This window comes from Mirounga angustirostris, unplaced genomic scaffold, assembly GCF_029215605.1.
Source record: "Mirounga angustirostris isolate CCGP_5_RB_7025 unplaced genomic scaffold, mMirAng1.0.hap1 SCAF_13, whole genome shotgun sequence".
Classification (NCBI taxonomy): Eukaryota; Metazoa; Chordata; class Mammalia; order Carnivora; family Phocidae; genus Mirounga; species Mirounga angustirostris.
The window spans coordinates 24879915-24906922 of record NW_026991721.1 but is presented as its reverse complement, the minus strand read 5'-3'; the positions used below and the strand labels follow the sequence as shown (position 1 = coordinate 24906922).

The 27008-nt window shown below is 39.7% G+C and overlaps 1 long non-coding RNA gene and 1 pseudogene across 6 annotated transcripts; one reads left to right on the top strand and one right to left on the bottom strand.

Annotated features, from left to right (window-relative positions):
* LOC123857242 (uncharacterized) lies at positions 1–27008 on the bottom strand. 6 transcript variants are annotated; one of them, XR_010406906.1, is made up of 9 exons: positions 26858–27008; positions 25253–25345; positions 21445–21593; positions 14587–14742; positions 9233–9344; positions 8365–8422; positions 1628–1793; positions 1356–1463; positions 1–708 (listed from the first exon to the last, which is right to left on the bottom strand). It is a non-coding gene; the product is annotated as an uncharacterized LOC123857242 (long non-coding RNA). The 6 variants fall into 6 exon arrangements; XR_010406904.1 differs by lacking the exon at positions 9233–9344 and having other exon boundaries at positions 26858–27006; XR_010406905.1 differs by lacking the exons at positions 1–708; positions 1356–1463; positions 1628–1793 and adding exons at positions 1814–3381; positions 3480–3618 and having other exon boundaries at positions 26858–27006.
* On the top strand, positions 22037–22772 carry LOC123857996 (thyroid transcription factor 1-associated protein 26-like; annotated as a pseudogene).

Genomic DNA, 27008 nt, shown 5'->3' with positions numbered 1-27008 from the left:
TTTTCTTGTCTTTTTACAAGTATATTATTGCTTCACTTATTTTCTTGAATTTCTGAAATGTACTTATTTTAAAGTAATTTTGAGAGTGGAATACTAGTTGCATTTTATGAGGAGTGAATTAATTTCTCCATTATTGAGTTCATTAGCTGGTTATTTCTATTCATTCTCATTATATGTCCTGATAATTTTATTTGAACATTTATCTTGAATAGAAGTTTCTTTTCTCCTTTGCTCTGTCCTAAGTCTATCCTGTTCAGGCATTTCTGAAACTGACTTCCACTAGTTTCAGGACCTGCAATCAAGAACTAGGTGTACAATTGTAAGTTCAGGGCTCCTGTCCTGTAGTGATAGGATCCAGTCATGCAGCCAGCGCAGAACTTACCAGCTCTTGTCCACATGGTATTTTCTGCCTCCTCCAACCACCACATGTAGTTTACACCAACTCCTTTCCCTGTGGGTAAGCTCTGCCCCAGCTCCCATTTCATACTGTAAGGCTAGATATGATTCTCTGCTGTGCATGGGGTGCTTTTGGTTTCTGTTGTCCAGCTCTGCCTCTCTACTTAAAGGAGATCATCCAAAGCATTATCAAGTTGCTTGATTTAACTTTGACATAAGGACCCCTGATGGTGTTCAGTTCTCTCAGATCTGGGTATAGCTCCACATGGTTAGATGAATTGCTGCTAATAGATGTTCGATCATCCCAATACCCTGATATAGAATGGTAGAGAAGAAGAGGATAACTATAATAAAAACAATTTAAACTCATTCAGAATAAGGCAACATAGGAAACATTACACAGGGGCCTCTGTTCCATAGCATGCACATCTTAATAGGCAGGAATCACAAGATTTCCTTTTCTTGCCAGAAGTGTGAGCAAGCTCATCTGGTTAACAATGGTGTATTATCTGGAGGTCACCCCTTGTCCACTAACAAATGCGGCCATATCTAAAAAGGACTTTGGTGTGGTACCACAAGTGTGAACAGCCCTGATAGGGGCCAGTACCACACCAAAGTGATTCCTGCCCCAGAGAGAGGGGAAAATAACCACACATACCAGTTTGACTGTAGCCCCAGCAGTGGGCTGGGGGCAGACAGCTGGTCTAACTGCAGGCCCCACCTACCAATGAAAGCCCCCCAGGGGATAACACAGGGAGAGCACCCTGCAGTTCAGTGCCACCACAGCTCTGGCAAATGCCTGGTCTGACCCAACTCAAGCAAACACGGCCCCAGATGGCCCATTAACAACATGAGGACCCTGACCACAACAGGAGAAGAGAGAGTCACTGAAGATGACTGGACAGAAGGAAAAAGCTCAGCCACAGCAGCAAGGTGCATGCAACACACATAGGAGATACCTCTGAAGCACCAGGTTCTGGTGAAGAGGGGACATTGCACTGCGGGGCACCACAGGACCTCTTCTTCATAAGGCCACTACTTGCAAGAGTAGGAGACAGCTGACTTTCCTAACACATAGAAACAGACACAGATAGTTAGACAAAATGAGGAGACAGAGGAATATATCTCAAATGAAAGAACAGGACAAAATCACAGCAAGAGAGCTAAATGGAATAGAGATAAGTAATATGCCTGATAGAGAATTTAAAGTAATGGTCATAAAAATACTCACTGGAGGGGTGCCTGGGCGTAGTTGGTCAAGCGTCTGCCTTCGGCTCAGATCATGATCTCCAGGTCCTGGGATCGAGCCCTGCATTGGGCTTTCTGCTCAGCAGGGAGTCTGCTTCACCTCTCTTCTTTCTCTCTCTCCCCCTCTCCATCACTCATTCTTAATCTCTCTAATAAATAAATAAAATCTTTTAAAAAAGATACTCACTGGACTTGAGAAAAGAGTGAAGGATCTCAGTGAGGACCTCTATAAAGAGATAGAAAACATAAAAAAGAACCAATCAAAGATTAAGAACTCAATAACTGACATTAAAAATGTACCAGATGGAATAAATAGTAGACTAGAGGAAACAGAAGAATGGATCAGTGACCCAGAGGACAGAGTAATGGAAAGCAACCAAGTTGAACATGAGAAAGAAAAAAGATTAATAAAAAATGAGAATAGGTTAAAGGAACACTGCAACACCATCAAGCATAACAACATCCATATTATAGGAATCCCAGAAGGAGAAGAGAGAAAAAGTGGCAGAAAATTTATTTTAGGAAGTAAGAGCTGAAAACTTCCCTAACCTAGGAAAGGAAACAGAAATCCAGATCAAGGAGATGCAGCGAGACCCTAACAAAATCAACCCAAAGAGGTCCACAGCAAGACACATAGTAATTAAAATGTAGTGATAAGGAGAGAATTTTAAAAGCAACAAGAGAAAAGAAAACAGTTATATACAAGGGAAACCTCATAAGGCTATCAGCTGATTTTTCAGCAGAAACTTTGCAGGCCAGAAGAAAGTGGTGTGATATTTTCAAAGTGCTGAAAGAAAAAAAAAAACCTGCCATCAAGAATACTCTGTCCAGCAAGGCTATTGTTCCAAAATAGAAGGAGAGATAGAGTTTTCTAGACAAACAAAAGTTAAAGGAATTCATCATAACTAAATCAGCCTTACAGGAAATGTTAAAGGGGACTCTTTGAGTGGAAAGACCATAAGCAGGAGTAAGAAAACTAGGAAGCACAAAAGTGGTAAAAAAGTATATCCAGGGACGCCTGGGTGGCTAAGTCAGTTAAGCATCTGACTCTTTTTTTTTTCAATTTTATTTTATTTTATTATGTTATGTTAGTTACCATATAGTACATCATTAGTTTTTGATGTAGTGTTCCATGATTCATTGTTTTCATATAACACCCAGTGCTCCATGCAATATGTGCCCTCCTTAATACCCATCACCGGGCTAACCCATTCCACCACCACCCTCCCCTCTAAAACCCTCAGTTTGTTTCTTGGGAGTCCATAGTCTCTCATGGTTCATCTTCCCCTCCGATTTCCCACCCCCTTCATTTTCCCCTTCCTTCTCCTAATGTCCTCCATGCCATTCCCTATGTTCCACAAATAAGTGAAACCGTATGATAATTGACGTTCTCTGCTTGACTTATTTCACTTAGCATAATCTCCTCCAGTCCCATCCATATTGATGTTAAAGTTGGGTATTCATCCTTTCTGATGGCTGAATAATATTCCATTGTATATATGGACCACATCTTCATTATCCATTCGTCTTTTGAAGGGCATCTCGGCTCTTTCCACAGTTTGGCTATTGTGGACATTGCTGCTATGAACATCGGGGTGCATACGGTCCTTCTTTTCACTACATCTGTGTCTTTGGGGTAAATACCCAGTAGTTAAGCATCTGAATCTTGATTGGAGCTCAGGTCTTGATCCCAGGGTCATGAGTTCAAGCCCCATGTTGGGCTCCACAGCCAATTTACTTATTTTAAAAAATAAATTAAATTAAATTAAGTATATCTATAAAAATCAGTCAAGGGAGTCACAAAATAAAAGGATATAAAGTATGACACAATATACCTAAAATATGGGAGGAGAGGAGTAAAAATTTAGTGCCTTTTGAATGGACTCAGGGGCACTTGCCTGGCTCAGTTGGTAGAGCATATGACTCTTGATCTCAGGGTTGTGAGTTCAAGCCCCACACTGGATGTAGAGAGTACTTAAAAATAAAATTAAAAAAAAAGAGAACGGATTCAAACTTAAGACACCATCAACTTAATACAGACTGTTTTTTGCACAAGATGTTATATATAAGCCTAATGGTAATCACAAATAAAAAAAGCAGTAATAGATACGCAAAAAAAATAAAGGAATCCAAGTATATCACTAAAGAAAGCCAGCAAACCATGGGAAAAGAGAGCAAGAGAAGGAAGGAACAGAGAAAAACAAAAGCAGCAGTAAAACATGTAACAAAATAGCAGTAAGTATGTACCTATCAATAATTATTTTGAATGTAAATGAACTAAACATTCCAATCAAATGACATAGGGTAATGGAATGGATTAAAAAAAAAAAAAGCATGGCACACCTATTTGCTGCCTCTAAGAGACTTATTTCAGACCTGAAGACACATGAAGATTGAAAGTGAAGAAATGGAAAAATATTTATCATGAAAATAGAGGTGAAAAGAAAGCCGGGGCAGCAATACTTGTATTAGACAAAATAGGCTTTAAAACAAAGACTATAACAAGAGACAAAGAAGGACACTACATAATCATAAAGGGAACAATCCAATAAGAAGATATAACAACTGTAAAAATTTCTACACCCAACATGGGAGGACCCAAATACGTAAGACACCTACTAACAAACATAAAGAAAGTAAATGAGAGTATAACAATAATAGTAGGGGACGTTAACACCCCACTTACATCAATGGATAGATCCTCCAAACAGAAAATCAATAAGGAAACAGTGGCTTTGAATGACACATTGGACTAGAGGGATCTAACAGACATATTCAGAACATTCCATCCTAAAACAGCAGAGTATGCATCCTTTTCAAGTACACATGGAACATTCTCCAGAATAGATCACATGTTAGGCCACAAAACAAGTCTCAACAAATTCAAAAAGACCAAAGTCATACCATGCCTCTTTTCTGACCGGAGCACTATGAAACTAGAAATCAACCACAAGAAAAAAATCTGAAAAGAACCCAAATACATGGAGGTTAAATAACATGCTACTAAACAATGAATGGGCCAACCAAGAAATCAAAGAGGAAATTTAAAAAAATACATGGAGACAAATAAAAATGAAAACACAACTGTCCAACTTTGGAATGCAGCAAAAGCCATTTTAAGAGGGAAATTTATAGCATACAGGCCTACCTCAAGAAACAAGAAAAATCTCAAATAAACAATCTAACCTTATACCTAAAGGAGCTAGAAAAAGAAGAACAAACAAAACCCCAAATCAGTAGAAGGAATGAAATAATAAAGATTAGAGCAGAAATAAACAAAATAGAAACTTAAAAAACAAAGAACAGACCAATGAAACCAGGAGCTGGTTCTTTGAAAAGAACAACAAAATTGATAAGCTTTTAGCCAGACTCATGAAAAAGAAAAAGAGAGGGTACCTGGGTGGCTTAGTCAGTTAAGCATCTGACTCTTGATTTTGGCTCAGGTCATGATCTCAGGGTCATGATATTGAGCCCCGAGTTGGGCTCCACGCTCAGTGCAGAGTCTGCTTGTGATTCTCAGTCTCTCTCTCTCCTTCTTCCCCTCCCGCTGCTCGCTCTCTCTTTCTTTCTCTCAAATAAAATAAATAAAATCTTTAAAAAAAAGAAAAAAGAGAGAGGACTCAAACAAAATCAGAAATGAAGGAGGAGAAATAACAGCTGACAACTCAGAAACATACAAAGAGAATATTATGAAAAATTATATGCCAAAAAGTTGGATAATCTAGAAGAAAAATGGATAAATTCCTAGAAACATATAACCTCTGAAAACTGAATCAGGAAAAAATAGAAAAATTGAACAGACCAATTACTAGCAATGAAATTGAATCAGTAATCAAAAAACTCCTAACAAACAAAAGTCCAAGACCAGATGGCTTCACAGGTGAATTCTACCATATATATTTATTAAATATTTATTTATTAAAGATTAACTTTATTTGGGATTGTGTTCCCTCTCTCACTGTCTATCTCTCTGTCAAATAAATAAATAAAATCTTTAAAAAATGATTAACTTTATTTATTTGAGAGAGAGAGAGCACGCATGAAAGTGGGGGGGGGGGCGCAGAGAGAGAGGGAGATGCAGACTCCCCGCTGAGCAGGGAGCCTGAAGTGAGGCTCAATCCCAGGACCCTGAGATCATGACCTGAGCCAAAGGCAGATGCTTAACCGACTGAGCCATCCAGGTGCCCTGAATTCTACCAAACATTTAAAAAAGAGTTAATACCTATTCTTCTCAAACTATTTCAAAAAATAGAAGAGGAAGGAAAGCTTACAAATTCATTCTATGAAGCCACCATTACCCTAATACCAAAACCAGATAAAAACACTACATTTTTGTAGTGTAGCCTGTAGTACTACAGGCTAATATTTCTGATGAACATGGATGCAAAAATCCTCAACAATTAGCAAACCAAATCCAACAATACATTAAAAAAATCATTCACCATGATCAAGTACGATTTATTCCTGGGATGTATGTGTGGCTCAGTATTTGAAAATTAATCAATGTGAGACATCATATCAACAGGAGAAAGGATAAAAACCATATGATCATTTCAATAGATGCAAAAAAAGCATTTGACAAAGTACATGACAAATTCATGATAAAAATCCTCAAGAAAGTAGGTTTAGAAGCAACATACCTTAAAATAAAACCATAATATGAAAAGCCCATGGTTAACATCATCCTCAATGATAAAAAACTGAAAACTTTTCCCCTAAGATCTGAACAAGATAAGGATGTCCTCTCTCACCACTTTCATTCAGCATAGTACTGGAAGTCCTAGCCACAGCAACCAGACAAGAAAAAGAAAGGCATCCAAATTGGTAAGGAAGAAATAAAACCTTCACTATTTGCAGATGACATGATACTATATATAGAAAACCCTAATGACTCCACCAAAAACTGACTAGAACTGATACCTGAATTCACTAAAGTCGCAGGACACAAAATCAATATACAGAAATATGTTGCATTTCCATACAGTAATATCAAAGTAGCAGAAAAAGAAATTAAGAAAACAATCCCATTTACAATTGCACCAGAAATAATAAAATGCCTAGGAATAAACCAAGGAGATGAAAGATTTGTACTCTGAAAACAATAAAACAAGGATGAAAGAAATTAAAGGTGACACAAACAAATGGAAAGCTATTCCTTGCTCATGGATTGGGAGAACAGATACTGTTAAAATGTCCATACTACCCAAAGCCATCTACAGATTTAATGCAATCCCTACCAAAATACAAACAGCATTTTTCACAGAACTAGAACAAATAATCCTGAAATTTGTATGGAACCACAAAGGACCCCAAATAGCCAAAGAAATCTTGAAAATGAACATGGAGGTACACAGATTTCAAGATATACTACAAAGCTGTAGTAATCAAAAGATTATGATACTGGCACAAAAATAGACACACAGATCAAGAGAACAGAACAGAGAGCCCAGAAATAAACCCATGATTAGATAGATCATCAATTAATCTTTGGCCAAAGAGGCAAGAATATGCAATGGGAAAAAGACAGTCTCTTCAACGAATGGTATTGGGAAAACTGGACAGCTAACATGCAAAAGAATAAAACTGAGCCACTTTCTTACACCATATACAAAAATAAAGTCAAAACGGATTAAAGCCCTAAATGTGAGACCCGAAACCATAAAAATCCTTGAAGAGATCATAGGCAGTAATGTCTCTGACATCAGCCATAGCAACATTTTTCTAGATATGTCTCCCGAGGCAAGGGAAACAAAAGCAAAAATAAATTATTGGGACTACGTGAAAATAAAAGCTTCTGCACAGCAAAGGAAATCATCAACAAAGCAAAAAGACAATATACTGAATGGGAGAATATATTTGCAAATGATATATCCAATAAGCAGTTACTATCCAAAATATATGAAGAACTCAACAGCTCAACACCAAAAAGCCAAATAAACCAATTAAAAAATGGGAGGAAACCATGAACAGACATTATTCCAAAGAAGACATCCAGATGGCCGACAGACACATGAAAAGATGCTCAACATCACTAATCGTCAGAGAAATGCAAATCAAAACCACAATATCACCTCACACATGTCAGAACAACCAAAATCAAAAACACAAGAAACAGTAAGTGTTGGTGAAGATGTGGAGAAAAAAGAACTCTTGCTCACTGTTAGTGGGAATGCAAACTGGTACAACCACTGTGGAAAACAGTATGAAGATTCCTCAAAAAATTAAAAACAGAATTACCATATAATCCAGTAATTCCATTACTGGCTATTACCCAAAGAATACAAAACACTAATTTGAAAAGGTATATGCACCTCTGTGTTTACTGCAGCATTATTTACAATAGCCAAAATATAGAAGGAACCCAAATGTCCACTGATAGATGAATGGATACAGAAAATGTGGAGTATTTTATATATACATATATGTATATATATATGAATAACATATATTATTCAGCCATAAAAAAGAACGAAATCTTGCCATTTCCAACAACATGGATGGATCTAGAGGGTAAATGCTAAGTGAAATAAGTCAGAGAAAGATGAATACCATACAATTTCACTCACATGTGGAAACAAAACAAATGAACAAAGCAAAAAAGAGACAAACAAAAAAACGGACTCTCAAATATAGAGAACAAACCAGTTATTGCGAGAGGGAAGGCATCTGGGTGGGGGGCGGTTGGGTGAAATAGATAAAGGGGATTAAGAGTACACTTACCATGATGAACACTGAGTAATGTACAGAATTGTTGAATCACCATATTGTACATCTGAAACTAATATAACAGTGTACATTAATTATATTGGAATTAAAAATAATAAATTTAAAAAATAATAAAAAATAAAAAGGCTTTGGAGAGAAAGCTCTCAGTGGGGGGCTGTATCAATAACAAGATCATTTTATACCTCCTGGATTTAAGAGTCTGTGGATTGCCTTAATGGCTAAGTAATCACAGGCTCTTATTGTTTGTTAGGCATGAATTTCTCTGGAAATACACATGTTCAAAAAAAAAAAAAGTTTCAACCTATTTCCATTTGCTTTACTCCAAGGTCAAATAACCAAAGATTAGTCAGCCTTCAACTCTACCATTCAGTGTGATAATTTATTTTTCCTAAGAATAGGTGGTGCTCTGCCCATCCCTCAGTCCTCAGTTGAACTTGGGTTCTGCCTTCATGTTCTATCACATGCTGTAAGGAGTGAAGGACTTTTAGAGACAAAGCTGTATCTTACTCAGTCTCTGCTTTCCCATGGGCCAATTTCAACTGAAGGTTTTCTATTGCTTATTGAAATTTTACCTAAGGTTGGAAGACAAAAATAATTCAAGAAATAAACAGACCATGTTCCAACCCAGAAGAAACTGAATGGTTTTCTCTTCCGGATTCTAGGGAGGAGGTGCACTTGTGCAAGGAGTTCGCCTAACCACTTAACTGGAGGAAATGGTCTGGAGTAAGACTACGGAAAGTTTCTCAAATAGTAAAAGAAATGTGGGCTTTGGTGTCAGGGTGACCTGTCTCAGAACCCTGGTCCTCACTCACTAGCTGGGCAAGTCACCTCCTCATTGCTGAGCCCCTGTCATAGCACCTACCCCTCCCAGGATGGTTGCAGGGATCAAATGACATGTGGCTTCCAAAGGAACCTCAAAACATGTATCGCCAACCGTTGGCACCAGCCCGTCTGCTTCTCCTGGAACAAGTTGCCTAATGAAGGAGCTATTGGTTAGGAAAGAGAATCTACTAAAATATGTAGAAATTCTTCCTACCCAGCACTGAGATGAGGAATCAAAACTAAGAACTACTGGGGACTCTGAGAAGACGTTCAGTCTACTTTATGATCTCACAGTACCACTTCCTTATCTACCATTTCTCAGTAGGCTCTTTTTAGACCATCCTTTTGAAAGCTTGTTTTATATTTATGACATGAATTCTTGCTTCTTTTTGCTTGGCCAGATCCCCTGAGCATAAAACAAAGGGGCATGCCTCCAGTGAAACCAGCTAAGGGCAGCGTGTAGATGAAAGTTGGAAGTGGGGGTGCCTGGATGGCTCAGTCGGTAAGCGTCTGCCTTTGGCTCAGGTCATGTTCCCAGGGTCCTGGGATCGAGCCCCACATCGGGCTTCCTGCTCCGGGGGAAGCCTGCGTCTCCCTCTCCCACTCCCCCTACTTGTGTTCCCTCTCTTGCTGTGTCTCTCTCTGTCAAATAAATAAAATCTTAAAAAAAAAAAAAAAAAAGAAAGTTGGAAGTGGATGTGAGTGGGGGAGAAAGAGACAGTGGATGCCTGACTTTGAAGTCTGGTGTGTGACGGAAATTTGACCAGCGTGGGAGTGTAGTGCATAGGAGACAGGAGTTCTGTCATTCAACTTTTAAGAATTCCTCCTATAGGAGGACTTATAAAAGTATATGAACGTGTACAGTCAAGGACAGACTTATGATAGCATTGTTTGTAAAAATGAACATTGGAGACTATCTAATGTCTATTACTAGGGGATGGTTAAATACATTATGGTGTGCACATCCTATAGAACATTACGTGGGGATCTAAAAGAACAAGATGTAGTTGTATATATTGACACAAAAGCATAGTCCTAAGGTATGTTTGAGTAACATAAGCAATTTTCAGATTAGTATGTACCATATGATGAGACAGAGAGGGAGAGAGACGATGAGCCTGGCAAAAGAGTGGGTCATGAAGGGGAAGGATTCTCACTTTTCTTACATTTTTATTTTGTTGCATCCTGTTTTATAAGAAGCACAGGTTGTTCTTCTAAAGTAAACAAACAAAAAACCCTCTTGGCTAAAGTATAAATGTATTAACGTTCAAACAAGTTAAAAGAGGAAGTTAAAAGAGTTGTCCCCTCCTGCACCTTGCCACATGCTCTCTATACTCACACATGATAATCCCGAGACACAGGTTAGAAGGGTGCTGGATCGGCTAGTGGGCCATCGGCCATTCAGTTAAGATTTGGTGGTTGCTTTCCAACAGGAGAGGAGTTGCTAGAATGGGGTCATTATTGGAGAGGCCACTTTCTCCTTCATCTCTTTGGAATTGCTTAGAATGAACCATTCAATCAATGTACAAATCTGTTTTCTCTAAACAGGGGACACCACCATCTCAAAACAGAGCTCATGGCTCTCTTGTCAGGAAAATGCTAGGCATGTCCTCCTCTTGAAGTCTACTCATAGGGCCAAAGGTGCCACCGCCAGCACTTTAAAAATAGTCTCCTTGCCTGCAGTGCTGTGGGACAGCAGTTCTGACCGCGGATGTCGATGTCCGGTAGGCATGTGATCAGGGACCCACCTGAAATCTCACTCAAATCCCCAACACACAGTCTGGATGGAGATATGGCACTTGAAGTCTGGCTTCTCAGATTCTTTAGAATAAAGCACAGCATGATTTTCAGATTTCTCTTCATATGACCAGGCTAGCAATCTGAAGGTCTCGGAAATTGACATGTTTCTGTCTCTCCTTTTAGGACATTTTTTCTTTTAGATAAATAAAAAGGGAAAAATATAGGATGTATGTGAAGAATGTGTTTATCTGTTAAGGGTTTTGTACTATAGTTACAACAACACTGACCTTCCATAATGACGTATTTTCTAGGTGCTATTGTGGTTTCACTTTCAAAGGCATTAAACTTCAGCAAGTTTCATATATATTCGAGTTGCATCGTTTATCATGATTTGCAAACATCATTTAATGATGTGTTGGATGTAGTGCCCAGTCCTCATTGATTCTATTTTATGGTTGCTCTAGAATCTGTCCCACTGCCACCATGCTTCCTTCATTTCATCCGGACTCTTTTAGTGATCTTATGACTGCTCTTCTGATCTCCACTCTCCCCATTTTATGACCTCTTTTTATATGCTGACAAACTAATCTTCCTAAAACACAGTGCTGGGCATGCCACTGTGTGTTAAAACATTTTCAGCAGGACTGAGTAAGCCTTATAAGTCCATGTCCCTTAGCCTGGCTTTCCAGGTCTCATAGAACTTGAGAGTAGCCTTGTTTCCCAGACATCCTCCAGTAACTTGCAGAGATCCTAAGTTCCAGGCAAACTGAATTATCCCTGCATTCCCCATGCAGTACCTTACTTCTACGCTGGGTTATCTGCTAACGTGGTTATAACTTGAAATTTCCTCAGACCTCACCAGCCTGAGGATGAATATGGAGGCACATGACCATCAATACCTCAATTTCACTAGCTTCTCAGATACAGGAAGTCCAAACCTCTACCAACTTTTCTTTCAAATATTTTGACAATTCCAGTAGAGTGTCCCCATATATTGAAATGATACTTGAGCTGACAGGCAGGCATGCTGCTACTTCACTTTTCTAGGTGCCAGGGAAGCTCTCTGTGTTTCTGGTGGTAACACTGGCTTCCCCATGTCCTCCTGCTGTGCATCTTGAGCCCTCCTGAGGCCACGGTTGACCTTGGCAGAGTGAGAAAGAATGGCTCTCTCTCCTTTGTCACAGTCTCTTGGTGGTATGTTAAAGCAGTGTTGTCCGGGCTCTAGTGTGTTACAGAATATAGAGAAAGAATAATCTTTTATTTTGCAGTACCATTGAAATTAAACTTGCACCCAAAGTCTGCCTCACAGCTCCCAGGCTATATTTAGAATCGCCACTTCTCTTTGATAATTCAGGTTTTGTTCCTGGATCCTGCAGTTCATGCCTGGATTTTCTTCTTGTAGGATGAGTTGTTCTGTTAAGAGATTTCTCAGGACCTCTGCAAAGAGATTTGTGTTGGACCTTGCTACCAGTTTACTAGACATGTCCAGAAACTCTGGCTCCTGATAGTGCACTCAACTTAAGTTCTTAATAGGAGACATCTTAGCCTTCAAGCAAGGAGACTTTCCTTTTGCCTGCCCCAGTACTTTATCAGACATACCTCCATCCCATCTCCTACAGATGGACTCAGCTTGGGCAGGATTCATGTTTACAAAAGAACACATACATTACCCATATTAGTAATGTTTGATTTTTTAGGCTGAATGGTGGGTCTGTGATGTTTGATTTTATTATTATTTATAATAATGTTTATTCATTACATATATATGAATTATATCACATCCAAAATATTAAATATGTATCATGTCATAATTAAAAGTTTGTTCTGATTTAAGAAAACATGTAAATATTGATTTGTACTTTGCTTTGCTTTCTTATCCCTTTGTTTTGCTTTTTAGTACTCCTCCCCTGTATTGTATACTGTAATCTTCAAGGTCTGGAGCGTCCTTTCATATTTGCCTTCTTTTTCTTACCTCAAGGGCTATTCTTCTGTTTTCTTCTATAATTTTTACCTCTGCTCCCTTCAAGACAGCGAGCTTCTTTATTTAGTTCTTTTCTGTGTATATTACATGATTCATTGTCTATTAGACCTGACCTCTGGGTTTTCTATTTCCTTATTTTTTTGGCTGATCTTTGAAAAGATATAATTTTAGATATTTTATGGACTACTTTATAAACTTTTCTGGGAATTGGAATGATGGAAGATTTTTAAAAGGTGCCAGCACTACAGTGAAATGGAGATAGCCCCTAAGAAAAATGCTTTCTTAACAGTTTCTCCTCGGGAAATTTCTGCTGCCCCTACTCCAGCTAAAGAACACCTAGAGTAAGCATCTGTGGGATACCATGTAGCTATTAAAAATGATCATGTAGCTTATTATTTATTGACATGGGAAGATGTTCATGACATATTAATACATGAAAAGAAATATACTATGCATATATGCACAATATTTGTACATAATGTATATATTATATGATTTCATTTTTATTTAAAGCCTTCTATATTTAAGCATATATGCATTGATAAAACTAGAAGGACATACACAATATTAATTTCATCTAATTGATAAAACCATTAACAGCGGTTATCTTGGAGTGGTGGGATTTGAGATAATATTTTTGGTTAAGTTTATATGACTTTCTCTGTTTTCTAAAGCACTTGAAATGAGCATGTGTGGCTTTTATAAAAACCAGAAAATTAATTTCCATTTTGATTAAAAAAAAGTTTTTGGTGAGATTAAGACATTTCTCCTCAAAAGATTTCAGGCTTTTTTTGAAAAAAAAAAAAAAATCTGCAAGTATACTTATCTGGAAGTATCCCTACCTGGTAGCATTTAGCATAATGTATTAGCAGATTTTAAAGTGAAAAAAAAGAGTGAGAAATCCACATGGTATCTCACTGCACACATATTAGAAATCACAGTAAGTTATAGGTACAGGCCACATCACTCTGGTTGTGAGGGTAGGTCCTCCCCGGAGATAAGGGCACTAGGGAGAGCAGGATGGACAGAGAGTGGACTGCAGAGAGGAAGGGCAGCTTCCTAGGGTTGCACAGTTCCATCTAGGGAAATGGAGGTAGGGGACCCAGCAGAGCACCCTCAAGGCAGAGGAAAAAGGTACCCCACCAGTTTTTCTTAGGACAGAAGTATGCTCCTGATTCCACTGTTCCCACCTCAAATTCTAAGACACAAGTCAGCGGCAGTGGCAATGGTGACCACTACAGTGGTGGGATGTCAATCTATTCTGCTTTGCCTGGGACTTTCCTGTTTTAGCACCGAGAGTCCTACATCCCTGGAAACCCGTAGGTCCCAGACAAAACTGGGATGTTGGTCTCCCTATACGGTGGGAATATCAGCAGGGGTCAGGAGATGTATTTGCCTGAGCAGTAAAAGGTTTTTGGAGGCCATGACAAGCAAAGAAGAGGAGGTGGCAGTTGCATAGTCACTGCGATGGGGTCTGTTAGAAGCGATGCCAAGCTACGGTGGTGCTGTTGGTAGCAGTGATCTGAGCTGCAAGAGAAGAGCTGTGTTGACAGCTCCAGCGGGAAGGGAGGGGTTTCCAGTTTTCCACCGTTGTTATAATGAGGAAATAAAAGGTGTTGGGATGGAGGTGGTGGTGAGGATCCAAGAACTACATTGACAAAGACCACACTTACCATTCTTGTCTCTCTGCAGCTCTTCAGGTGCCCTGCCGCCACACTTGGGGCTGGGAAGCAGGAGCAGGTTCTTTCCAGACTTCATCCAGTTTTGGGGACTAGAGTCACCTTTTGCTCATTTACACATCATCACTTATCTTTCTTGTTCATGTTCTTCTGTAAAAAAAAAAAAGAAAAAAGAAAAAAGTCAAGTATTTCTTAACTCACCAGGCAATGGAACATCTATTACAGAAGAAACTCACTGAGTGGTTTTACGAGGGGAATGAAAACAAGCACCTGGATAGGAAAGAGTAAGTCCATAGACCTGTATGCTGGTCCTGTAAACAATGACCTGCGGTTCATTGGTCAAGAAATACTTCACAGTTGGATGCCCTGAGGTCAGGCCAGCCCCAGGGCGTTCAACTTTACAGTCCTAACCAGTTGCAGCTGCTGAAAACCAGTTATGATGAAACACACAATGTTCTTCTCTGCTGTCTCCTAGGCAGGTGCTGCTCTAAATAGGATGTTTTCTAAGTGGAAAGGTCTCTTGTAGTCAGACTTTGCTTCCTCCACCTCTCCATTTTAATTCCTGCATCAGCCACCATTCCTAGGACTTTGCTGGAACAAATCCCATCTTTTTATTCTGGACAAATAGTACCTTCCTTAGTATTTCCAAGTTGAGTCTTGATCACTGTTTATTTTCCCAAATTTTCTTTCTTCCCTCCTCCCTCCCTTCCATCCTTCCTTCCTTTCTGTCTCCCCCGCCCCCCATCCTCCCTCCTTCCTTCCTTTATTTTTTTTCTCTGATGAGGGCAGACTATTTAATCTCCATCAATTCACCCTTATCTCTTTGGTTCCTCCTAAGCTTCCTTTGCAGCCAGCTTCCCACAGCTACATTTGTCCTCAGTCCAACTATATGGCTTGGACTCTCAGGGAGTCACTAGCTTTGACCCCCCCAGGTCATTGTTTCTTTTAGAGCCACAAGAGTATGAAATAATGACACATCTGCATTGAATTATGATTCAGCCTTCCTGGCCCCACAACCACAAATTTCTAATGCTTTGGAGGGAAGGAGTGTTTGCTACAAATATTGGCTGTAGTGACAATATTTTGATGTGCTTTTCATTTCCTAGATGTAGTCATAAACCCATGTAAAGGGTGGCTGAAATGGTTGGAAGTGGAGTATTTGGAGGATGATGTGTAAATGAGCAAAAGGATACTTTGTTTTTTAGTTTCTTTCTTTACAAATATGCTTCTCCCCCCCCCCCCCCCCTTCTTTTAAACACTGGTGCATAACAACTAGAACTTTGACTTTGGTATCACAATTTATGTGGCTGATTTTATAGACTATTGTGTTTCATGTTATAGAGTATTTCTGAGAGTTACAAATAATTTTTTTTTTTAGGGCATAGGGCTTTTGTGTGGGTATGTTTGGAAGGGACAAAGAGTAATAACGTGTGGAATATGATAAAAGGAGGGCATATACTTTTCCTCATACAAGCCACATACAATGCTCTGTCCCCAGCCTAATGCAATGCTTCTGTCCATAGTTTATGTTGAATTCCCTGTCCATGCAGTCTGTGGTTAGTCACTGCTAGATCCTTCTTTCAACTGTGAGGCTCCCTGTGGGGTTCACTGTGGTGTGAGGAGGAGTCTTGGTGACTGACATTTTGGCATCCTTTGCTTGTTGTGGGCTTCAGCTGCCTCAACCCCTTTCCAATATCACGATACTTTCCTTTGCTCAAGATTTACTTTATGATTAATTTTTACTATAGACACTTGGGTATCAGAAGTTAGACTGTTTAAGGAACGCATATTGCTATAAGTAGGGTGAGTCTCCCACACAATTAACTTCAGGACTTGTATTGTCAGGGTTCCTGTTAATGGAACAATATACAGAATAATCTCTAAACTTCACAGTGTGATCGTACAGCAATATAGGTCATGTTCCAAACACCACCAAAGGTGGCCATACGAACAGGGCTTGTTTTGAAGATAATAGCTGATATTTACTAAAATAATCAACTAATTATACAGTAATGAAAAAGTCAGAAACAAATGTTCACTGGTAAGTAATTCCTTACCTCAGGATAATAATATAAGGTTAGCTTATAGTACTTTTGGTTGGATGACCTCAGGGTTTTATAAGTACTAATACATTATATCTTATATATATAAGAATTAAAAAAATTGTATGTCCATTTCTCTGTATAGCCTGCTTGTCTGTCTGTGTTTATATTTTCTTTTTAACTTATGTCTTTGTGTCTTAAGTTGTTCCTACAAAAAAATCACTAGGCCCAAGGCAAAACTGTGACCTAGGTAAAGTTTGAATTCAACAGCTTCCGCTTCCTCCTCCTTTTCCTTTTTTTTTTTTTTTTGCTGTTGATACGTCTTTACCCCCACATTAAGGCCTAAACAGGGCTTCATTCTGGGCCTCAGTCAGCTACTACATAACTTATAATTAAGGTATTACCTGAGGAAATATTTATATATGACCCCTCCAAAGAATGTATTTACATTTATTTGGTAAATGTTTACTTTGATATATTAAAATTGCAGAAAGTTACAAAAATAATACAAATATCCCCAGTTTACCCTTTACGCAGATTCAGTAATTGTTTACATTTTCCTCTGTTTATTTTATCATTTGCTTGCTTCCTTTATTTGTATGTATGTATTTTTTCTGAGCCATTTGATAGTGATTTGCAGACATCATTCCTCTTTACCACTAAGTGCTTCAGTGTGTATTTTCCAAGAACTCTTACATAACCACAGTGCAATGATCAAAACCAGGAAATTTAACACTGATACAATGTTATTATTCATATTAAATTTATAGTTTATATTAGGTTTGTAAATTATCCCAATAATATTCTTTAAATCTTTCCACTCATTCCAGATCCAATCTAAGAATACACTTTATACTTAATTGGCAAGTCTCTTTAGTCTTCTTTAAATTGGGACAGTCCTTTAGTCTTTCTCTTTCATTTTCCCAGTATTTAAAAAAAAAGTGTAGGCCAATGATTTTGTAGAATGTCCTTCAATTTGAGTTTGTCTGAAGTTTCCTCACAATTAGATTCAGGTTATGCATGTTTGGTAGGAATACCACAGAAGTGATGTGTTCTTTTTGGTATAGCATATCAGAAGGCTCGTGATGGGTGGAATACATTTCTTTTTTAAAAGAGTACTCTTAAACATGTGAAAGCTTTCATGTCCTAAAGGAAAATATATTTAAAAATGAAATGAGAGGATGTATTTCAACAAGGGATCTTATCAAATCCCTTAAGGGATTTTGTTGTCATACAGTTTGTCCTAGTATTAGTTCACCCATTAATTCATTTATTTGTTCATTCATTTAGTCCATGTTGGTCAAACACCTATGGAGTAGTAGAAAACTTCCAGGTGCTGAGGATAAGCAGGAAGAACAAAAACAAAACAAAAACCCACTTTCCTCCTGAAGCTTCTGTTTTAATGTGGCGAAATACACGTTAAACAATTTAGGTTGGTTATATAGTATGCTAGAAGGTAAGAAGGGCCGGGGGGAAATAGAAAGCAGGGAAGGTATGATCAGAAATACTGCAGGAGGCCATAACATTAAGGGAGGTGATGGGGAAGGCCTTCCTGAGAAGGGAACGTGGTAAACTTCAGGCCCAGAGGCTGAGCAATGTGACTTCTGTACTTTGAGTAGGCAGAGATTAAAAGGGCATTCAGTGAAAGAACTCTACCTTTGAAAATTTTATTAGTGAATCATCTATAATTTATCCATCAAGTAGCTGAAATGTCAGAGGCCAGGGAGGAGGAAAAGAACAGTGACTGCTGTTCACTGGTATTTAGAATACTGGGTGGGATGGAACTGGGAAAGATGTAAGCCCAGTACAAGGTTCCAGAGAATGAAGCTTCTAGTGGTTGCTGAGTAGAATACTGAGAGAAAGATAAGGTGGGGGATGAAGAAGGAGGGCTAGGAGGGATAAATGGGGCAAAATTTGAACAATTGGCAGAAAGTAAGCTAGATAATAACATATAATGCACATATTGTATGCTGTATTTTAAGATTTTATATTTTAAGAAAGTAAATAGACTGTTGTTTTCAGATTGCATGAAGCAATTGCATTTGACACTTGACACCATAGGAAGAATTTTGCTAATGTCACAATGTCTCAGAAATGAATCTGCTTATGTCCAGCTATTCTAGAGCAAGAGTTTCATATAAGTGATTATACAGGTCAATGGATCCTCTTGCCTGGTGGAAAGTGGGTCTTTTAATGGACATGTTTTCTCAGGGAATATTCATTCTACTATCTCCAAAGTCTGAGGTTCGGGCTGCCCTTTTGCTGTCAGGATGGAGAGATGTCTAAGGATCTTCCTCATCCCTTTTCATCCTCACCGCCCCTACAAGGCCCATCTCCTCTGGTACCCTTTTCACCTCCTTTGGTCACCCCTCAATCCCATATGGTTCCCTAGGGCTGTAATGCTCTTGTATCACAACTACTTCTCATTATTTCTTTCAAAGACACTCTGGAATGTCATTTTCTTGTGGTCTTTCTCACCTATGTGGGGCTCACAGTTGGTTTACATCAGTGTGCTTCCCAGAAAGCCAGGTCTGCAGGTGGAGAGGAGGAGGCAGGATGCTTCAGTTGTGCTCTAAGAATGTGGGACACTCACCCCAGATCTTCCTGTATTCCTGCTTGCTTTGTGGCAAGCAGGACCATGTCGAAATTCAGATGTGACCTCTGGGGCCTGGTTTGAATCCTGGCCCTACCACTAACTAGCTATGTGACTTTGGGAGGTTACTTTATCTTTCTGTATCTCAGTGTCCTCATATGTAGAGGAAGATAATAAGAGTTCATACTTTACAGGGTTGTTGTAAAGATTACATGGGTTAATATTGGGGGATGCTTTTAGAGTAGAACCTGGGACATTGTAGGGATGATATACCTGCTTATTAAATAAATAAAATAGGTTTGAGATGGCGGTTGTATGGAACAGGAAGGTATGGTTTAGGGCAGTGGCTGGTCCTTGTTTATCACTATGTCGACCTGGAGCTACACTTGCAGTGGCCAGAGGCATTCTCTTCACTCCAGCACATTCTGTAAGGGTGGGCTGTAATATAACACCCTAATGCCAAGTGTGCTGTATTTCCTCAAGAGCTGTAGCAGTCCGTGAAAGAGCCATGTGTGGCCTAAGAGCAATCCTGGGAAATGCTGGTCACTAAGGCCTACTGTGCGCTCCATCTCTCTTGATCTTCGCAACAACCCAATGACGTTAGCATGGCAGATGCTGCCAGTTGACCACCAATCTCCATTTTCCCTTTCTTCTTTTATCATAGAATGCCTGAGTTTTGCCAAGCACATGGTCGCACAGCTGGCAACTATATCCCCCAGCTTCCTGAACAGTGAGGCATGGCCATGTGACCAAATTCCGGCCAAGGGAATGTGAGCAGAAATTAAGTGTGCCATTTCCAGGTTATGCCTTCAAAAGGAACAGGCGTATGCTCCCTTTGCTCCTTTGTCCCCTTCTCACTGGTTGGCATACAGTTATGGCCGAGGGAGGGGGGACAGACACCTGGGACTCGGAGATGAAAGCCTCATATCAAGGATGGCTGAACTGCCTAACCAGCCGTGCAATCTAGGTCTGAGATGTTTTGTATGAGAGAAATAAACTTTTATATTGTTTAAGTCATGGTATTTTTTGGGGGGGTTCTTTTCATTTAGCAGCTTAGAAGGTGTTAATATCTCCATCTTACAAGAGAGAAATGGAAGCTTAGAAAGATTAAGTGACTCAGTTTGTAAGAAGCCATAGTGGGATTCAAATCCAAGTGCTCTGATGCTGGAGCTGAGACTTTTAACTGTGCATCATGTCATTTTGCCTCTTGAAGTCCTGCTGGTCTATGATCTGGGTTCATGGGAAAGAAAGGGGGAGAAAGATACCTGTCCTAGTCCTCCTGGTCTACATCCCCTGCTACAACCAATAGTTCCACTCAACATGTACAAATTATAACTATTAGTTTCTTCACAGATACATAATTGTGTGGTCTCAATCCATATTGAATGTGTTGATTTATCTATGAGGTTTTTGTCATTTTTTCGAATTGTCAGAGTTTAAGAACCAAGTCTGGTTTCTGCATACAGATTTAAGCCCAGAGTCAAGCACAAATGCAACACTTAACAGCATATACCAAGGAGACCATCAAAATACCTCAAAGACAGCAGCCCTGGAACATAACTCAAGCCAGGCACAGCATCCCAGTAGTTAACACGACGGACTTGTACAGGTCTTGCAAGGGAGGGAAAGATGAGGAAGGAGAGTGGATGAGCAGCAGGAGCCAAAGCCAGTCTGAGTCAGACAGAGAGGCCAGCATGCTTGGGCAAACTTGAGAAAGGCTCAACCCCAGCTGCAAATGTTTGCTTGCTCTTCTCATTCTATTCAAGGTGTCACAACACCATCACTGATGAAGTCAGGCTTTCCAGAAAGAATGGAAGAAATCTCTTCAGATTTCTGTGGCCACAGTGGGGCTAATTCATTTGGCCATTATTTCCTTGAGGAAGCCTCCCATGACCTCTCAAGTTCAGGTTAGGTGACTTTCTTTGGTACCACTGCAACAGCTCTATTTCCTTTCTCAGAAAACTCTTCACACTGTGTTATTTCCTGGCGGTTTGTTTGCTTTTGGTTTTGTTTTGTTTTTGCCCATACCCATCTCCTTTAGTGCTATGTTCCCAAAGTCAAGCAGGCAGAGCACACAGGACACTGTAGACATTCACTAGATGGAATGAATCCCATAGGTGTGGTGGTAATGGCTCAATATAATACGAGAGGTGTTGTTCTTTCTGAACAACCTAATAAGATATGCATTGTATAGGCATCTAGAATCTAACTACTTACCTATCTTTAAAATTTTATTTCCAGTCCTCACTCTCAGTGTTGGTGAGTGTCAGCTGGCTCAAGTTTTGTAGAGAACAATGGACAATATATCACAAGGGACTTCAAATGTTGATATGATTTGAACCAAAAGTTACTTCTAGAAATAGGTCCTAAGGAAGTAAATACAAATACAAAAGAAGGATGTTCACTATACTGTTATTTATACTAGAAGAAAATTAAATGTTTCCAGTAAGGGAATGTGTAAATAAGGGATCAGTTTTTTGATTGCACATTGTGCAACCATGAAAACACACACACGGGCGCCTGGGTGGCTCAGTTGGTTAAGCGACTGCCTTCGGCTCGGGTCATGATCCTGGAGTCCCTGGATCGAGTCCCGCATCAGGCTCCCTGCTCAGCGGGGAGTCTGCTTCTCCCTCTGACCCTCGCCCCCTTCATGTGCTCTCTCTCATTCTCTCTCAAATAAATAAATAAAATCTTTTAAAAAACAAAACAAAACAAAACACACACACACACAAATATTTTCAAAGACTATTTAATGAATCAGGGAGAATTTCATTCCACAAGGTTAAGCAAAAAAAGCAGGACACAGGACATGGTTTTTGTGCCATGGTGCCAGAGAGGCTGGCAGCAAGATGGTGGACAGAGTTTTGGGATACATGGCAATGAAGTTTCTAGTCGGATTCAGGAGTAAGAAATTTAAACCACAGTTGTAGGGACCTAACCATTTTGGGGAGGAGCATTCCTGACGGACAGACTCTGCATTTCAAGAAAATGGAAGATTCAGCTAAATGACAAGAGGTTGCTATGGAAGGAAAAGAAGGTTCAAACCTCATAGGAATCCCTATTCGCAGATGGATGCTCTGACAACCTGAAACATCTCTAATTAGCTGAAGAGGAAAGGCTCAGGAAGCAATTTAAAAAAGTTAAGTGGCCTCTGTCAGTAGAACAAGGTGTCCAGCCATTGCCAGAAGACCAATGTAGCATTGACCAGGCTTTGTGTGAAGAACACTACAGAGTTGACCAGCCTCAGCCAGAAGAACGTAGCAAAAGTGTAGACTTCATTACTATTCCAAAGAAAAATTAATCATCAAATGAAAAAGCACAAGAAAAAAGTGAACAAGTACAAGCTAAGTGTGCTACTAAGAAACAAGAATCTGAGAGGAGAAAATGAGAGACACAAAGTTCAAAAGCTCTACAAAATGAAAAAAATGCAAGTGTTCAAAAGATTGAGCAGAAAGACTAAGCATAAAAAGGTCTAACCAAACTTGAATTTACAAATGGCGTATCTTCTCTCTCTCTTTTTAAAAAGATTTTATTTATTTATTTGATGGAGAGAGACAGCGAGAGAGGGAACACAAGCAGGGGGAGTGGGAGAGGGAGAAGCAGCCTCCTTGCGGAGTAGGGAGCTGGACGGATGTGGGGCTTGATCCCAGGACCCCGGGATCATGACCTGAGCTGAAGGCAGATGCTTAATGGCTGAGCCACCCAGGCGCCCCACAAATGGCGTATTTTTAAAAAAATAAAATTAAAAAAAGCTGTCAGATGCTTTGTCCTTAATCAAGGATTAAGCTATGTGCTGTCTATTGAGTTCTTTTGAATATGTAATGTACCTCCCAACAATTAACTAAATTTATCAACATAAACTGGAATGCTAAGCTATACAGATATCATGTCTAAATATTTTTGTTCCCATAAAGGAAAATATTCCATATATGATCTACAGAATATGATTTGTTTCTTATTTGCCTCTGAGGAAAGTTGGCCTGAAGGATGGAAAGAGCCTTCTATTTGGATGACAGGTTTAAGCATGTAATACTTTTGTATCACATGAAATTCAGGGGAAATGAAATGTTTTGAAAGTTTAAAAAAAAGCAGCTTGTGGGTGTGTGGGTGAGGGTCTTCACACCAAAGATGTCTCGACTCTGCTCCTTACCCATTAGCCACTTCACTACCCGCCCCTCCCAAACAACTCAGCTTCCTGGGTCTCCGCCAGTGAGGGGAAGGCCCTGACCCAGTATTAATGAGCAACATGAGGAGAAGTGCTCTGTGCCATGGTCTTTTTGGGGCAGGGGGTGGCAGTAATACTTCAGCTCTCATCTCCCTCAGGGGCAAGGAGCACCCAGGGTCTTCTCTGGGCATCGGGGAAGGGCTCCGAGTGCCCGCGGTGCCTCCCTGTCTCTGATGGTGTGTCCAGCACTCAGATTGGTGTAGACTGTTGTTGTTTTGTATGAGCGAAATTGTTTTTACTAAACAGATTTAATAGTTGAAAAAAAAAGCAGCACACACAATTATATGTTCTGTATGATCCATTATTAGTCTCTCTCTTTCTCTTTCTTTCTCACACACAAACATACATTACATACATAAGAGAAAATATCAGCAAGAAAGATCTCTGTTTATTACCATCCTTGGATAACTGTTTATTTTACATATTATTTTATATTTCTAAGCCCCCATTAGTGGGCATTCATTACTTTTAAAATCAGAAAAAAGAAGTTAGGGTAATAACAAATGCCAAATTCTTATTCCTGTGTTTCCTTTTTCTAAAACACCCAGATCAATACAAGGAACATGTGGCCTGGGGGAGAAAAAGCACATGGATTTTCTTCCTTCCGGATAGTTCCAACTATGGCCACTACCAGACACCAAAGGACATGTGGGCTACCTCCTCCTAAGTAATTGTTCTTATTAAAGCAGGAGTAAGGTATGGTAAAGCAAAGCAGGCAGAGTAGAGGGTACATGCCACTACCACATATAAAACCACTGGCACTTTTTGCAAATTCTGCTTCCCTCTCCTGTCTGCTCAGGCCTAGCCCACCGTGGGTTGGAAACATACAGCTGTGGTAGAGTTCATTGTCCTCCCCTCACAGGGCATTCTGGATTGTAAAACATCTCTTTTCTTTGACACTCTGTTCCTTTTTTCTCCCACTGTCTCTATCCCCAAGTTACTCCACCAGGCCACTGTGAAAGAATGAAATAAAAATATGTGGAACATTCTCAGCCCCTCAGAGGGTGGGTGGAATCAGAACAGGAAGAATAATCTCGGTTTCTGTTACTGCCCCTCCTGCTCTGTGTACCTGTCATCCAACAAAACATAATTTGTCCTCTCCATTCTTTTCTTTCAAGTAAGTGATTAAAGACAATTTGTCAATAAAGGTTCCTAGTTACGTGGCCAGATTTTCTCTTCAGCATTTATTGTATGGTCTACTTTGTAAGCTTGGATTTAGATTTGGTGATATCAGGATTCACAACATTATGTTTTGTGCCAGTACATTTTATTTCACTGGGCTCTGAATAATCAGAGAACAGCATTTTCTTTCTTCTTTTTTTTTTTTTTTAATATTTTATTTATTTTTTAACAGAGAGAAAGAGACAGCGAGAGAGGGAACACAAGCAGGGGGAGTGGGAGAGGGTGAAGCAGGCTTCCCGCTGAGCAGGGAGCCCGATGTGGGACTCGATCCCAGGACCCTGGGATCATGACCTGAGCTGAAGGCAGACACTTGATGACTGAGCCACCCAGGCGCCCAGAGAACAGCATTTTCTAAATAACTATTTTACTCAATACCAACGAAAATACTCATGTGTTTATGTTAATAAAATATAAAAATCTGGGACCAAATTTGTTTACTGAGCCAATCACTTGGAAGTACCTTTAGGAATCAAATAGATTTAATGTATTTTTTAACTAGGGCTGATTTTTAGAAGTGTTTTCACTTAAACTATAATAAAATGATAGTTGTAAAGTCAATGAATATAATACTAGGTATGTAGCCAAAATAAATTCATTGTCATACTTGAAAGCACATACCTTATTTTAATGTACAAGATATGACATGATCTGAAAGTGTCTTGTTTCTCCATTTCTCTTTCAGTGGAAATTCCTCATGAATCCAAACCAACACTAAAGGAAACAGAGAAAAAAAAAATAAACAGGACAATGCTCATGTAAAGAACAAAGGTTAACACATGACATCAGGTCTCTTTTTATTTACTTTGTTGAAATTTAGTCAATGAAGAAAATTATTAATTTGATTTTTTCAACATTTATTTATTCAACGAGTCATGAGCTCAGGAGATGGTCAGGGCTAGAATCCTGACTCTCTGCCCTAATAATGGTGTAATCTTGGACAAGTTACTTATTTAACCTCTCTATGCCTCAGTTTCCTGAGTTGTGGGTACCAAAAGACATCACACAAATCACACAGCTAACAGCATCTTCACAGTTGAGTAAGTGTGATGAAGGAAAAATACAGGGCACTGAAGATTGATTTTGGGGCTGCTTTTTCAATGAACTGCAGAAGTTAAACTTTTATGACAGGTTCTTGATATCACGCTTTTGTAAAATCAAGAACTTCTGAAATTTCCACTGTCATATGCCCACCCATTATTTGTAGCTTTACTGAAAAAAGTAAAATCTAGAAGTTGAGCACTCTTAATTTGAAGATTATGGTATGTTTATGTGTATTAAGGTGTTTAAAAAGAAATCCTAGCACCTGAAGGGGGGGAGGAATCATTCAGTCCATTTGAATACAATGACAAAGGAGTCAATAGCTTACAAATATTTAATTTTCCAACATGGCTCTTTAAAAACGTAAGAGTTCCAAAATTCTTAGAATTTTTCAAAATTCTTATTCTTCGAAAGGTTGGATGGAACAGTGGTTCAGGGTCCAGGCTCTGAAATCAGAAGACTGAGGATCTAGGCTCTGACATTTTGCTGGTTTTTAAGCTTTTGGCAAGTTCCTCCACCTCTTTTCAGCCTCAGATTCTTCATATTTAAAGTGGGGGATAACCAAACTTTCATCACGAGTCACGAGGCTGTTGTAAAGATTAACTGATACAGTCTAGCAAACATCTAGCAGCATTCAGCACACGGTAGACACTCCAAAAAGTGGAGCTGCTCAGCCAAAAGGGAACTTCCTTCCTAAGGATTTGCCACTATTAAGACCATTAAGAACCTGTCAATGTTTCATTTCCCCGTGTTTTTTTAAAAAGGCAGTTTTTCTGTATACATAGTCTGTGGTCCAGGAACACTAACGTGACATTTGGGAGTAACACGACTGGTTAAAACTTCACTGCGCAATCAGTGTTTGCATTTATTCCAAATTCCCATCAATCCCTCAGTTGCAAACGATACTAACATTAGGGTAAGTCAAAAATTCATTTTGCACAAAGGAATTCAACCCAGGATTTCTGACTTACTAAGAGCTGAGATCGCGTTTAGAGTGCAAAGCCCCACCCAGCAGCGCCTAAGCGTTCCCTCAGCAAGACCTGTAGGCCGCCAGCCGTCGCGTCGCGGGGCAGCCCGAAGGATGCTGAAAACCTGAGGCGAGAGTCGGGGCCTCACAGGCGGGGCCCAGATCTGGGTTCATAAACCCCAGGGCTGGGGGTCGGGCTCCCCTCCCTTTTCACACACCTCTCTGGCCTCTCCATGTCCCGGGGTTCCGTCTCCCTCCAGAGGGGACCCTGCGCCTCGTCCGTCTCCTCCCGCCCACATTTGGGTCCCATCCCATCCTGCCTGGCGCTGGAGCGGCCAATCAGGAGGCGGTCTCCTCGCGGGGGGCGGG